This window comes from Brassica rapa, chromosome A02 (genome assembly GCF_000309985.2).
Source record: "Brassica rapa cultivar Chiifu-401-42 chromosome A02, CAAS_Brap_v3.01, whole genome shotgun sequence".
Classification (NCBI taxonomy): Eukaryota; Viridiplantae; Streptophyta; class Magnoliopsida; order Brassicales; family Brassicaceae; genus Brassica; species Brassica rapa.
In genome coordinates, this window is record NC_024796.2 from 24,320,667 (window position 1) to 24,335,746 (window position 15,080).

A 15,080-nucleotide genomic window follows, 5' to 3' on the forward strand; every position below is an offset into this window, starting at 1 on the left:
CAGGTTTTTTCTTCTTATACTAAAATATTGTAGTTTATATAACAAAATTTATCACTAAATTAATGCTAGGAAACAACCGTCTTTTGTCGTACACATGGATGCCGAGTTACCGATCTGGTTTACAGAGTCAACATGAGTCTGTAAATGCTTTGCTATCAAAAAAAATCATTAAATTAATGTGATTTATATGTATTACTAGTATTACTGCCCGGCTTCGCACGGGTCAATTTACCGTTTTAAAAATTATTTGAACATTATCATAATTTCACACAAAATAAATTTCTCTAAAAATATTATATGAATAATGATGGCACATAGTATTGGAAGCGTTGGCTCTTTGCCTCTTTCGCAACTCTTTGGCTTTCTGTTGGCTCTTTCGCAATTGTTATAGGAATAATGGTACATCATTTGTCTCTCGAATCCCCTTTCACAAATAATTTTGATTATGCTCCATGCCACATCTCCAAACCGTAACCTACAGTACCTGTAAATCAATAGATAGAAGAAGTTTTTAAGTTATATACAGGAGTTAACTAAAATTGAAATCTCTTCAAAAATACCATACCAGTATCAATTTCTTCCATAATTCTACTGTATTTATCGATTGGGTATCAATTCAGGTGATGAATAAATAAAATTTGAATTGCCACGGAAAAAAAAAAACAGGAAGTAACCTGTTTAATTCAAACAAATCGTGTAGTCAATCTCTCTTTTTGGCAAAAAAAAAAAACTAATACTCAATCTCTCCTTTTTTTGCAAAGAAAGAAAAAACCAACCAAAACATAAAATCTTTAAGAAAGAGAAAACATCCGTGCAGAGAAGATTGAAAAAACAAACAAAGAGTAAATTAATAGATCAAAATTATATATATGAAAAAAAAACAGTTTGAAAATTGTGGTCAACTGATTTTGAACGTGGCTGAAATATTATAAGAAAACATAGGCAATATGTGCTGATAATTAGGGATCGAAGATTTTTCTTTTCAATTAGTTGTTTTTTTTGTTTTTTTAACATTTTCCAGATGTCAAAAATTTATTTGTTGAGTGACTTGTGCTTTAGTATATAAGGGATATAACTCTATAATGCATATATTTAAATGGCTTATATTGTTATTACTATAAATTTTTGTAACAAAAATTATTTTGAGAACATTATTATGTAACAATACTATTTTACATAATTTTTCTTTTTTTTAAAGTTTGAAATGTATATGGAAGTCAAATTAAATTGGACCTACATAATAGAGAAGAAATATGGAAAATTTGCCAAATATGACTCAAAACTTGATTTTAAATGCAAAACTATATATAACCAAACTTGAATCAATTGTAAAATTAACCTAAAAGCCTTGTGAAATTACAGCCAGCCCCTTATGACCAAACAAAAAACCAGAACTCACTTTTACAAATATAGTCCCAGAAAGTCTTCTGAGTCTTCTGAGATACTTTAAGTCGTCTGGAAGACGTCTAGGAAAGTCTTCTAGTATAGTTAATATTAAAAATAATTTATAAATTTTGTAAAAAAATATTTTGATAGGGAAAAAATTGAAATCACGTAATTATAAATAGTTGCAAGTGATATAAATTAAATATAATAAAATGGAATTGTTCTCAACATAGATGAGTGAAAGTAGTGATTCATGATATTTTTTGGTTTAGGGTTTGGCAACACATGTTGGAGTATTGTATGTATTGTTAGAGTTAGTTTTTAGGAAGCTTATAATATTTTTTGAAAAACTAAATTTTGACCTACATGTGACCTATACATGTTTAGTTTTCGTTTATTAAACACTTTTTAAATTGTAGTTAAGTTTAATGAAGTGTTTAGTTAGTTAATTAAGTTTAAGGGTTTATTTAGGGTGTAGACGACTTTCATGGAAATCGTCTAATGAATAGTATTTACCGGACGACTTCTACCGAATCTTTGATTTTACCAAAGTACATTAAACTTAACCAGAGAATTTACCGGACATATAAATACTATTTTTCACTTTTTTTGTTGAAAAGAACGAAACCTTAGCGCCATTTCTATCTGAGGCGAATCTCTCTTTTATGTCGTTCTCACCGCCTGTAATCTCTCTTTTTACAATGAATCTCGTTTCTCCTTTATCCCGAGGAGTAGTTTAGTAGACTAAGCTAATCATCCGCTTCCTTTTTTCAGTTCTGAAACCAGGCTTCATGAACTCCGCCACCAGTAAGTTCTTCCTCTTTTCCGCCGAGTTCAATTTTATGACTTAAGGCGTTTAAAACGCCGTAAAACCCTAAAAATGGTAGTATTGATTCTTCTTTTCAAAATTATTTGTATTTTGCATTATAGTCTTTATATTTTTCATAATTAGTATAAATCCATAAAACTTTTATAAATAACCAACACATATATATAAAATATTATAGCAATAGTAATTAATAAAATATTACACTAATATATAAAATTATAAAAATACATACATAATAAAATATGAAACTACAAGAAATATACCACATTATTCCATGAAATTATTTCCGCAATGTCCATCTTCGGTTACACAAAATTTGTTTGGACAATATTTTAGAGATTTTGGAGGTTCCGGAGAAATTTTACCAGACTATTAGTTTTGTTGCAATATTTAAACTTGTTTAATAATTATGTCTTCATGTATCTTTTTAAAAAAAATTATTAAGTTTCTTTTTGTAATATTCTTGTTGTCTAATTCTAGTTTTAAAATATTAAAAATATTATTTTAACTTTTTATATAAATTTATGTGAAAATTTTGAATTTATTAAAAAAATTTGAAATATTTATGAGATATAAAAATTCTAAGGATTAAAACGATAAACAAAAATACTTAATAATCATAAATGTGATGTGTAATTAATTGTTGGGACTAAAATGCAAATAAAAGATGAAACTTCAAATTTAGAGTTTTGAGTAGTGAAACTCCAAATATGAAGTTTCACTTCTCAAAACTCCAAATTTGAAGTTTTAAAGTTTCTTATTGTAGAGGAAAAAGCTCTATATTTAAAGTTATATAACTTCTTTTGGAGATGCTTTTATAGGAGGTCTTATCTCCTTGACTCCTTCCCACCATTTGTCAAACCAAAAAAAGCTTAGTGGCTGGATGTCGGTTTCATCCACATTGCCTAGTACGCTGAAACAAAAAAGACTCTCAAATTCACTAACTTGAAACCAATGGCGAAGGAAGAAATGTTTTTGACAAAAAAAAAAGGTCAAACTGATGATACAAGTGTTTTACGAGAGTCAGTAAACAAAACTCATTATATGTTTCTGTACGTAATACATGCAAAAAAAAAATTCAAAAATTCATACTGGTCATTTGACCCACATGATTATAGGCTAGCTCCGCCACTGCTTGAAACATTGTGGTTAAGGGATCAACAACTTAAGTTTTGTGGATCTCACTGCGAATAATGTTAAATGGATAAGATTTCATAATAAATGTTGTAGTGAAAGCAAATTGAGGATCTATTAATGGGGATGAAGTCTTGAGAAATTTCACAACATATTCTTACTGGTCAAATATTTGGGAAACCTATGTTATATGGAAACGGAAGCGGGTACGTGGAAGCGGAAGCGTAAGAAAGCGCAGAAGCGAGATTTTTTAAAATATTAGGAAGCGGGTACGTGTTGGAAGCGTATATCTATATATATATATATGTAAATTTTTAAAAAAATTAGGACTAAAATTATATGATTTAAATTTGAAATAAAACATTTATTCATTTATAATAATTTTGAAATGATTTTATATTAAAACTGTAAAAATACACATAAATTATGTTTACAAAAAATATTATATTAATTATTTTTAGTACTTCATAAATAATTGACACAATATGTTTCAATATGTGCTATATCTTTAATAAAAAATCTCAATGCATAAAGATAATTTATAGTATTATTTTTGATATTTATATATTTATAATTCAATATTCATTACTATTAATTTTTTTATTTTATATAGATTAAAACTATGGTTTTATATTTTATTGATATACATTGTATTTTTTTTTTAAAATGGAAGCGTGATTCCAAAACGGAATCATAAGCTTCCAACCGGTTTTTAAAGAGAATATTTTAGAAACGTTTTGGAAGCGAGATTCCCCAAGCTTCCACAAGGTTCCGATTCCGATTCTGGTTCCGAAGCGGAAAGCGGACGTCCGATGAAGCTTCCGTGCAACGTAGTGGGAAACAAATAGATAATACAGTTTAGCTTTACTCTATGCATATGAAAATATGAATTATTCATAGAATTGTCGAGGCAAGGATGAAAAAAATTGAGAGTGATGTGGTTTTAAACCGTTTTCTTTCTTAAATGGATCGGTTTATCAATGTTTTACGAATAAAATAAATATTTGGGCTTCACATGAGATTTGAAAATTGGGTCAATATTTTCACATTTTGTATTTGTATTGGGTAGCAATCTATCAATTTCCTTATTGGGCTAGGCCGGTTTGAAAATAATAATTAATCTGTACGGTTATATCTTAATTAAAGGATTATCCAACATGAAATTCTCTCTACTTGTATAATTAGCCAGTTAGAGGAACTTGGAACCCTTTAAGGCTTAGACTATGAAGATCAAAGACTAGAGCGTTTTATTTGGATTTAAGAAGGGTAAAGTTTGAAACATAGTCATTTGAATCAAATCCTTAAAAACACAAAACTGAGATGGAAGCAGAGATTGCTGGAACATTGAAGCGAACGGAAGTTACAAGACACTAAAATGTTGAGAAATTTGCATAAAACACACACAAAAGACTTCAAAACAAAATATACATTACTTCCCCCTTTAAATGTCTCTCTGCCCATCAATCATTAATTTTAAAGATAAATCATTCAACCTTCGTTTCTGGTTTGTTAGGCCATCTCTGACAACCTTTATATTTGCCTATATAATATTATTTAGAGTTGAAATCACTCTAACTCATTTCTATTTTTTTCTCAAATAAAAATTACTATTTTTCTTCTATTTATAGAAGAAGAATAGTATTCCTCTATATTTTATTTTTTTATTTGAACACCAAACACTTAGATTAATTTAAAGAGCACAAGAAAATCATCATGTGGAGAAAGTAACATTACAAATAGCACCCTTAGCGAGAAGGCCCGCCTCAGAGTTCAAGGATCTAAAAATAAAAGACAAAGAGAAAGATTCAAACAAGGAGGATAGGATATCGATGTCACGGGAGATTCCGTAGAGTTTTACCGGTGGTGACTTCGAAGAAAGTTCTCTGATGAGCACCTGACAATCTGAGAACACACAGACTTTGGAGAAACTAGAAGACAATGCGTGGGAGAGGGCCAAACGAACTGCTAAACTTTCCCCTACCAGGGCCGATGGGATGTAATCGAAGCATCTAGAACCATGCTGAGTAGCGGTCAGTATCGGTTCCTTGAGAATCCATCCAAAACCTGTAACTCCGTTGGTAGGACGCCAAGCTGCATCTGTAAAGATTGAGACACAATCATGGCTCTCGATGTGGGCGGGTACTGCAGAGCGAGTGTATGAATCTGTGCTTGTGGTTGTGCTTGTTAGCGTGGTTTGTGCCAGATTCCATTCCCTAGCACTACTACTGGCAGTGTGGATAACTTCAGAAGGTGTAAGAGCCTTGTTCTCGAAGATTAGTTTACTTCTCGCTGTCCATAGGCTCCAGCAGATCCATAGAAAAACATGTGATGTTACTCCAGTTGGAGGGAGACAATTCAGTTTAATTCTGGCAGCCATAGCTTCCTTCAATGATGTGAACTGGTCGAACGCAATCATACCATTGAATGGAGCTTCCATCCAGACTTCTCTAGCAAACCAATGAAGTATGAGGTGCTCAGCAGTTTCTTTTTCTCCACATCTCGGGCAGAGAACAGGCCCACAACCTCAGTTTTCCAAGTTAGCTCCTAGTGCTAAAGCACCTTTAACCAATTTCCACATAAAGAGTTTAATGTTTGGGAGGCAGGGTGATCCCGAGATCTTTTTTCGTCCATTCCAACTCGAGTGATGAATCCGTTTCATTGTCGAGAGCTGCTCTGTTCTTCATCGCTACGAAATACCCTGGCTTAGTTGAATAGACTCCATCCTTGGTAGGTGTCCAGACGAAGGCATCATTAGCTCCTAATGTGCTCGGGGAGATGCTGAGAATTTTCTTTGAGATGAGTGGGAACAAGGATTTAACTTTAGGAACATTCCACTCGTTGGAACCTCTTCTTAATAAGTCAGCAACCATAAGATCTTGATCCATCTCAATCGGTGGTCCAAATGGGCGTCCAATACTTCCATTTAAGATCCAGCGATCCTGCCACACTATGGTTGAGTTTCCATCTCCAATAACTTTTCCCAGGTTGGTTACCAGAAGGTCGCGTCCCAAAAGGACACTTATCCACCCGTGAGACGATGACGGAGTAGGAGGTAGGTCGAGAAAACTTCTGTTTTGCCAATACTTACCCAATAGAATCCGAGAGAGTAGACAATCAGGTGTTGAGACTAACCGCCAGGCTTGCTTGGCCAGTAAAGCTATATTAAAGAGCTGAATATCTCTAATACCAAGGTCTCCCATGATTTTTGGCAATGTAATTTTGCTCCAAGCTATCCAACAAATTTTCTTCTTATCCGCTGAGTCCCACCAGAATCTAGTGAGTGCCGATTGGATTCGCTTACATAGGCTCATCGGGAGTTCGAAGCAGGTGCTAGCATGAGTAGGAATAGCAGATAAGACATGCTTAAGCATCGTCTGAGCCAGAAGTGTTCGATGAGAAAATGCTCTGGAAGTAAGAAGCTATCTCCGTGGCTATGTGTCCCTCTTCCAACAGAACCTTCCCTGAAGCATCTTCTAACCCCAAAATTCTGTTTCGAGCCCCTCTTCATTTAGCTATCACATGAAAGAATCTGGTGCTACAAGCCACATGAGACGACTTCGTTGGTGCCAAAATTCTTCTTCTGCTCTGTAGGCCGCTAAAAGCTCGGCATTCAGTCTCAATATCTAATTCTCACACCCATTCGGATTGGTCATATTCTCGTTAAGCTCTTTCTGAATGCGCTCAATCTTGAATATACTGTTCCTTGCTTTCTCTCTACTCCAGGATACAATGGCTTTCCTGCAATACGAGAGACGGTGGTGTACTGTCGTTTCAGAATGGGCATGCCATGTCGCAGCAACTAGTTGCTTGATTTTCACGTTATCCCGAAGTCTTCTGTCAAATCGGAATATAGAAGATTTTGTCCGGCGTTTCGCTTCGAAGAAAGACATCAATGGATGGTGATCCGGCCCCTGAAACTCCAGATATTGGCATCAGCCATTGGCGAAGACATCTGAACAGTTACCGTTACCTAGGGCCCTGTTGAGTCTGCAGTATACAAGGTGGGTTCCCCGCTTCCCTCGCCACGACAGAAAATTGCATGAATGCTTCAGATCAAACAAGTCGTGTTGTGCAAGGAAGCTTCTAAAAGCTCCAAACGTTCCTTCTGCTCGAAGAGGCCCTCCAGATTTCTCTTTGTTCTGAATAATTTCATTAATATCCAAAGTGAAAAACCTGGGGTAGCACGGTTGTCAAAAGTGTGAGATAAGCATTTCCAGGTTGCATGTCGGTTGCAGACTTCAGGTTCTCTGTAAATAAAAGAGGCATGGAAGGAAGCACCTTTGTGGGTCACCAAGGTGTCGATGAGATTCTTGCTGAAAGATAATATCTGAATATTTAAAGCATTTTTCCATAACAAGAAAAGACCTCAACTTCCAGTATCAGTAGCAGAAACAAAAAAAATGCGAATCAAATCTTAGATCTTTTAATTTATCAAGCACAACATTATCAGCATTCTTTGTTTCCATGAGGAACATAATATCGGGAGAGTGTTTCTTGTCGATCTCTCTTAATTGCTAGACTGTTATGGGGTTCCCCAACCCACAATAGTTCTAGCTAAGTAAAGCTGAGGAAGATGGGGAGGAGACCGGCGAAAATACACCGGTGAGTCTCCTGATGTGTCTCCATCTCTTGTTGGTGGTAGAGGAGGAAGTTGTACAGTTGATGTTTGAGATTAGGTTTTTCTTCGTGACGTAGTAGCAGGACGCACGACTCTTCTCCCTTGCTGCGATCCAGCAGCTGTTCCCGGGGATGCTTGAACAATTGACAAAATACGGCGACGGGACGAGGACCCAACAATGGTCTTTGGGCTAATGCGTATGTCCTTGGGCTTATCCTTAGGTTTTGCTGGTCTTCCTCACTTCTTCCCGGTGATGACAGTAGTCGATTATCGTGGGTCTTGAACATTAGAAACTGGCTCACTGGGAGCAGGTATAACAGCAGGAGGTAGTACCATATGTTGCGCAAGGAGTTGTGCTTGTATGGCCTGTGTTTCAATGGCTGCATTGATGATACGTTGAGGAGCTACTTCTATATCTCCTTGGGCATCGCTCACAAGAACCCTCTGTTTGCGAGCAGTGCTCTCCGTGGGGTCTGCACAACTTGTATACCTGTAGGTAGCCTGTTGAAGATCGTCCATAACTTGCTCTTTTGATGGGATCGGGGGAAGTCGTGGATCTCAAGATTCCTACCCACCGCTGGTCTAGCACTCTCTAGTGAATTTTGGGGGGCAGCCCCCGTCATATCCGCCGTTGGTTGTTTAACTCTCCACTGAGTGTTCCCTTGCTGACGTGGCGATAAGGCTGATGAAGAGTCTCTGCGTAGTTCATCTTGTTGTGAGCGTCTATGGCCTCTACTTGTCGAGTAAGGAGGAGAGCTACCATAATAGTATATACTGGGATAATCTCTGTGTTGTCTCTCTGGAATTTTACTCTCAGCAGGTCTATTAGGGGCCGGTGTGATTATGTTCCTTATTCCCACGGTAGTAGAGACGGTATAAATTGATCATTTGCAACCACGTCCCCTCTTGCATCCTCAGCAGCTCTAGTTGATTGTAGTCTTTGGGAACCGTTGTTATTGAAGTTTCTCGATCGCTCAAAAGTAGAGGGGAGGGTTGTATCGTTGAGACGATTGTTTGCATGCTTTCGATCTAGGCAGTACAATCTTAGATGAGTCAGGCAGTTGCTGAGGGAGCAGTGGTTTCCAAGGTTTTCATAATCCAGTACCAGGGTGGTTTCCTCACCTGAGTTAAAATCGAGGATTTGGTCCTTGATGATAGGCTGTAAGCCATCCATGAGTAGTCGAATTCTTGCAGAAGATTTAGTGAGCTGGTAGTCCTCTAAACCTCCAAGCTCCAAGCCGGTGTTCTTACGCACTTTTTCATGCCAGTAATGGAGAGGTATCTCTTTGATGTTGATCCGAAAGGGTAATTGGGACGGAAAAGTGGGAGAGTATATCTGATCCCAACGCTGGATGATAATCATCCATTGACCATACTGATAGGGTCTCTCGTTTAGAACTCGTCGGAGATCTGCTTCATCCTCAAACCTGAATTGGAAACAATCATCTCCAAGCTCAGAGCCTGCAACTATACCAAGCAGATTCCATTTCTTAGGCAAGTAGGAGAGTACAGTGACCATGTTATGTTATCTCGGGTTTGTCAGACGGCCTATAAGGGTGAGAGCATTATCCCGTATCAGTTCAGAGGGGTTGAACTCCGGAGCTCGGATTCTCAAGCGGTGTGGTTCGGCTTGATTTACAGCAATGATTTTGCCTTTTTCCTCAATGGTGAACCGTCTTTCCATCTTACAGCCGGTTATGAAGTAGCAGAGAAAAGTAACGATGATAATCTCGATTTATAGAGAAAGCGGCGACAGTAACCAGCAGAAGAGTAAAGGGGAAGCAGAAACAGAGGAGCGTAGGGCTGTCTTCTACTCAAGACTTCCGTTCGGAGGAGTTTCAGTCGACTCCGAGGTTCGAGCTTAAGCAGTGAAGAAAGCTAGTCGTCGGCTTCTGTGAGGGTCCTCCATATCCTCCATTAGCTCATAACCAAAGTACATCGTCATCGAGGAAGTAGTCGAGAGCTGGTTCACCGGCGGAGGACGAAAGAGCTGACGGTTAATAACTAGTGACTACAGGGGATCAGTAGGTTTTACTGAGAAAGGAAAGTGCGTTTGAAAAACTTGAGGAATTTGCAGGGAATCTTACTAAAACTGGTAAGTCAACTTCGAAACAATCTTAAGAACCAGTGGGTAAAGACTTCTCTAGTTTAAAGCGCCAAAAAGAAAAGAGAGAGTGTTTGAAAAGCATATTAGAATAAAAATCATCTATATTATAGAATTTTTTTTATTCTTCGGTTTCATTGCTCCATCGCCCAATTTGATTATACTAGGTGCTGAGACTCCGTGCAAGCGCGGCGCTGGTTACTTTGGATATCGGTGGGGTGGTGTGATTTACGGGATGTTGGTGTTGCTTAAGATTTGTGCAAATTAAAGAATAAAATTTATCAGAAGTAAGACAACAAAATTGATCCTAGCTTTTGACGATTAAGTCAAGTTAGAGACATCTGCCAAAACGGAAAGAAAATTCAAAAAGTATAATTAAGGTAAAATATAGAGAATGTAAAAAAGGCTTAAACATGAAATAGAGAGCGTGGAACAACGGAAAGGGAAAAAGAAGAAGATGAAGAAGCTTACATCAGGTATATGAAATTAAAAAGACAGATATTGTGACAGCGCAGCACCAACTTATTTGGGGGTCCATATCAAGTTATCAACTCTGTATATATCCGTTGTTTGAATAAATACTCAAAGTTTTAAATTACTTGCATTACAAAATTATTTTATTTTTTCAAAATACACATTGTTTGCTAGTACTTGTTAGGGAGCTCAAGGACCGTAGTAGCATATATTAAAGCTACACTAATCTTTATCGCTAAGATCACACATTGTCTATATCCTCAACGTTAGGATATTCCATGTAACACTTCTCCTCGTCTTCCTCGTCACGGGTTCCATCTTCATCTTGTAAACTCCAAGTAACCATCTTCCAAAACGCAGCACTCCACTTCTCTTCCCTCTTCAGGCTTAGCGGTGGTTTGTGACAAAATCCAGCCGTTGGATTGAAACAAAGCTCTTATATTGGCTTTGTGGTTCATAAGAGTCAAGAATGGTGAAACTGGAAGCATCGTGGCAAGTGGCTCCTCTTCTAAGAAGATCTGTCCCCTGTGTGAAATAGTTTAACAGAACATAAAGATTAAAATAGTTTAACAAAACATAAACGAAGGTTGACGTTTTTTACATAATAAAAAAATATTTGTGGGTTTAAAATGTTTGGGATCATATTATATTGGGCTATATGTATAAAACATGATTTGAACTTAAAAACTGAAAATAAAAAAAAACGTTAGTTTATCTTTCTTTCTTTTTTCCGTCGTCGGGACAGCATCACCTGTGGGATCCCTGGCATGATTAGAGCTTAAGTTTGTGAGATTGGGGAGCGATAATAGTGTGATGCGTTATTGAAGAGGAGTTTACTTACGTCAGTTAGGCTTTGTCCGCATCATTCCATTGTCGTTGGTCTTCGGGTGCTTCGTCGTCGTCGGAATCTGCAAAAGAAAAAGGTTTTAATTTGTTAAGTAAGATGTCTTTTATTTCTTTTAGATTCAGTTGCTAAAAACATAATTCATTCAGTTTCCTTGTTTTGTTTGGAGATTGCAGGGATGAAACCGTAGATCACAGAATCATGTTAAAAAACAGAGAAAAATCATTAGTTGTTCATAAGAAAACCCATAGACAAAACCAAAACAAAAAGATGAAGACACGTTTCATATATGAACAAAGAATAAGCAAAGCAGAGTTAAAGTGATAAAAAATAAATTAGAAACAATCATCACCAGTTCATCAAGGAGGAGAATGGTGATGCCCATAAACTCTCCAATCTTGTTAATGTTCCTGGAATCCTAGAATCGGATGAGCCGACCAACAATGGACTGAGTGGACCTTCCAAGGCGGAGAGAGTTGAAGGTGGAGTAGGGAACGGCGGCTGAAGCGGCTGGAGCAGCTGGATAAGTCATTTTCGTGATGGATGTGAGAAAGTAAAGCGATCGGAAAACTGAGAAAGAAAAGTTCGAGACAAGATGGAGCTTTTACCTTGAGGGATTCTATGAGAGCTCTGAAGGCGTTAGAGGAGAAACTAAGCGTTTGGTGGATGCAAAACGTGCGTAGAGCCTTAAAGATCGACCATAATAGTGACGAAGGAGATGGTGAAGATGGCGGCTTCCCTAATCTTCTTAGCTTTGTCCGTATCACCACTTTGGGCAGATACAAAGCCTAATAAACAGAAAATCAATAAACCCAAAGCCCACTTTTTGTCGAAGTCCATTCGTTACCCATCAGTTAAAAAAAAAAAAAGAGGTGGGGTTCACAATGTTATATTAGTTTCCGACCTTTATAATATATATTAGTTTCGACCATCAATGTACAAAATATCCTTTAGTGCAATGGTATAGTTGTGAGTGCTTATATCTCAATAACCCGGGTTTGAACCACATATTTGACATTTTTTCACACTTTTAAAAAGTGGGACCCACAGACCGCTGACGTGTCGCATTCAGGAGGAGAGAAACTATCATATTATATAATAGACTAGGGATTAACCTGGGCTACGCCCGGGATTTTTATTTTTTTCTAATTTAAGTTGTTAAATTATTTATATTTAGGCTATGATTTATATTTATATAAATGTTAAAATGCATGTCATAATTAAAATTTATTTTTAAATTTTAACACGTTAAATTAACATATTTTTTACTATTTAAATATTTTTTTGTAATTTTATTGGCTATTTAGTTATCATATTTAGCAAAACTATCTTTTGAGTGTTGGAATAAATGTTTTAGAGATTTTATTAAACTGCAGAGTATTTTTGGACCGACCACATGCTCAACATTCGATCGATCCGTAAAAAGATGGTCGATCTCCTTGGCCAGGTAAGTACAATTTTAGCAAAAATATCTTTTATTTTCAAATATTAAGTATATAACTATTCTTTTTAATATTTTTTTAATTGTATTTTTGATTAAATTATTGTATTATAATGGTTATGTAAATATTTTTTGTGTTGTTTGGATTTTTGTTGTTCGTATACTTAACCTAGATGATATTGATGTTTAACAATTTATTGTTTTCTGGGAATAGAAAATAATGATATATCAAAACGTATCTAATACTTGTTAAATGATAGTATAATGTAAATTACATCCATTATTTGTAAATAAACATTTGTTGTTTTTATTTTAAATCAGAAATTATTTTTATTTAAAAACATTATTCATATATAATATAATAGTTTAAGTTTGGAAGATTAATCTATATATATAAATTATGTATATTTTTTAAAACATAATTTAAGATATTATATATTGAGTATCTGAATAAAAGCTGAATTTCTTATCTTGAAAAACAGATATTTATATTTTTTTCTTCATGTTATACTCACCAATCCATCATTGATATTTATAACTCAGTATGTTTTTTAAAAAACTTAGTTTTAAGTAATAAACGAATTTAATAAATTAAATTCATCACCTATAATGTTCTGTAAACTATATTTGAAAACTCTCTAAAATTATATTTTAAGCATAATATTATTATTATTTAATTTAAGTTATTTTAAACATAATATATGCTAAACCAACTTAAATTATATTTACAATAAGACCATCCTAAACCGGTTAGTAAACCAAAAACAATACTAAACCAATATGAACAAATACCTGATTCGGCGAGGAAGGAAGTGTTTCGGGATAAACGCTTGAATGGTTATCAACTGAAATGGTTTGATCATGAAAGAGTTAGTATGAATATTAACAATAAAATTATAGATTAGATTAATTTAAATTTGTAAGAATACCTTTGAGTCTATGAAAAGCAATTCAATTCCCATGAATAAGTTTGGCTTTTGGAAGTTGCGGGTTTCCCAACAATGAATCCACCTAAGAAAAAGTTTGTTGTTATAAAAAAATCTCATTCATTGTCATTAAAGGTTTCTGGGACGGCAAGAGTTGATAGTGAAACCATTTTTTTGCTCGAGTGCTTTGAAATTTTGCTTAATAGTGTGAGGTTGATGTGGATGGAATAATGAGTTTTATAGGGACTTTCTTGATGTAAAATTATACATTTTTTTTTGTTTAATGTGGTATTTCCATTTTTATATAATTTACTACCATTTAAAGATAGAAGTACATTTTAAGATAGATGCTTAAATCTTAATGTACTTTTTCCATTTTTTAAAATGTTTATTTCCATTTCTTATATTTTTATTTACGTAATATCTAAATTTTATATTTTTAAATAGATATTTAAATATTAATGCACTTTTTCCATTTTTTAAATTGTGTATTTACTTATATTATATATTTTACATTTTAAGATAGATGTTTAATGCTTGATGAACTTTTTCCATTTTTTAAAAAATAGTGTATTTACTTATTATTACATATATAATTCATATATTATATATTTACATTATTTACTTATTATTTATTTTCATGTATATGTATTTCCATTTCTTGTACTTTTAATTTACTTAATATCTATATTTTACATTTTTAGATAGATGTTTAAATCTTAATGTATGTTTTTCATTTTTTAAATTGTATATTTCCATTTGTTATACTTTCTATTTACGTAATATCTATATTTTAAATTTTAATATATATTTTTAAATCTTAATGTAATTTCCCATTTTTTAAATTTGGTATTCACTTATATTATATATTTACTTATTATTTATTTTTCTTTATATTGTGTATTTCTATTTCTTATACTTTCTATTTACTAATAATTTTATATTTTAAGATTGATTTACATTTTAAGATAGATGTTTAAATACTAATGTATTTTTTCCATTTTTTTAAATTGTGTATTTCCTTTTCTAATACTTTCTATTTACTTAATATCTATATTTTACATTTTAAGATAGATGTTTAATATTTAATATACTCTTTTCATTTTTTAATAATTGTGCATTTACTTATTATTGTATATATAATTCGTATATTTATATATTTATAATATTTACTTATTATTTATTTTTCTATATATTGAGTATTTCTCTTTCTTATACTTTATATTTAGTTAATGTATATATTTTATATTTTAAGATAGATGTTTAAATCTTTACGTATTTTTCTATTTTTAATGTAAAACGGCAATGTTTAATAGAAGAACTT

At 34.1% G+C, this 15,080-nt stretch overlaps 1 long non-coding RNA gene across 1 annotated transcript; it reads right to left on the reverse strand.

Moving 5' to 3' along the window:
* Positions 1–336: 336 nt before the first annotated feature.
* On the reverse strand, positions 337–12,676 carry LOC117131678. Its single transcript, XR_004454850.1, has 2 exons — positions 4,192–12,676; positions 337–3,530 (listed from the first exon to the last, which is right to left on the reverse strand). It is a non-coding gene; the product is annotated as an uncharacterized LOC117131678 (long non-coding RNA).
* Between the last annotated feature and the right edge of the window lie 2,404 nt (positions 12,677–15,080).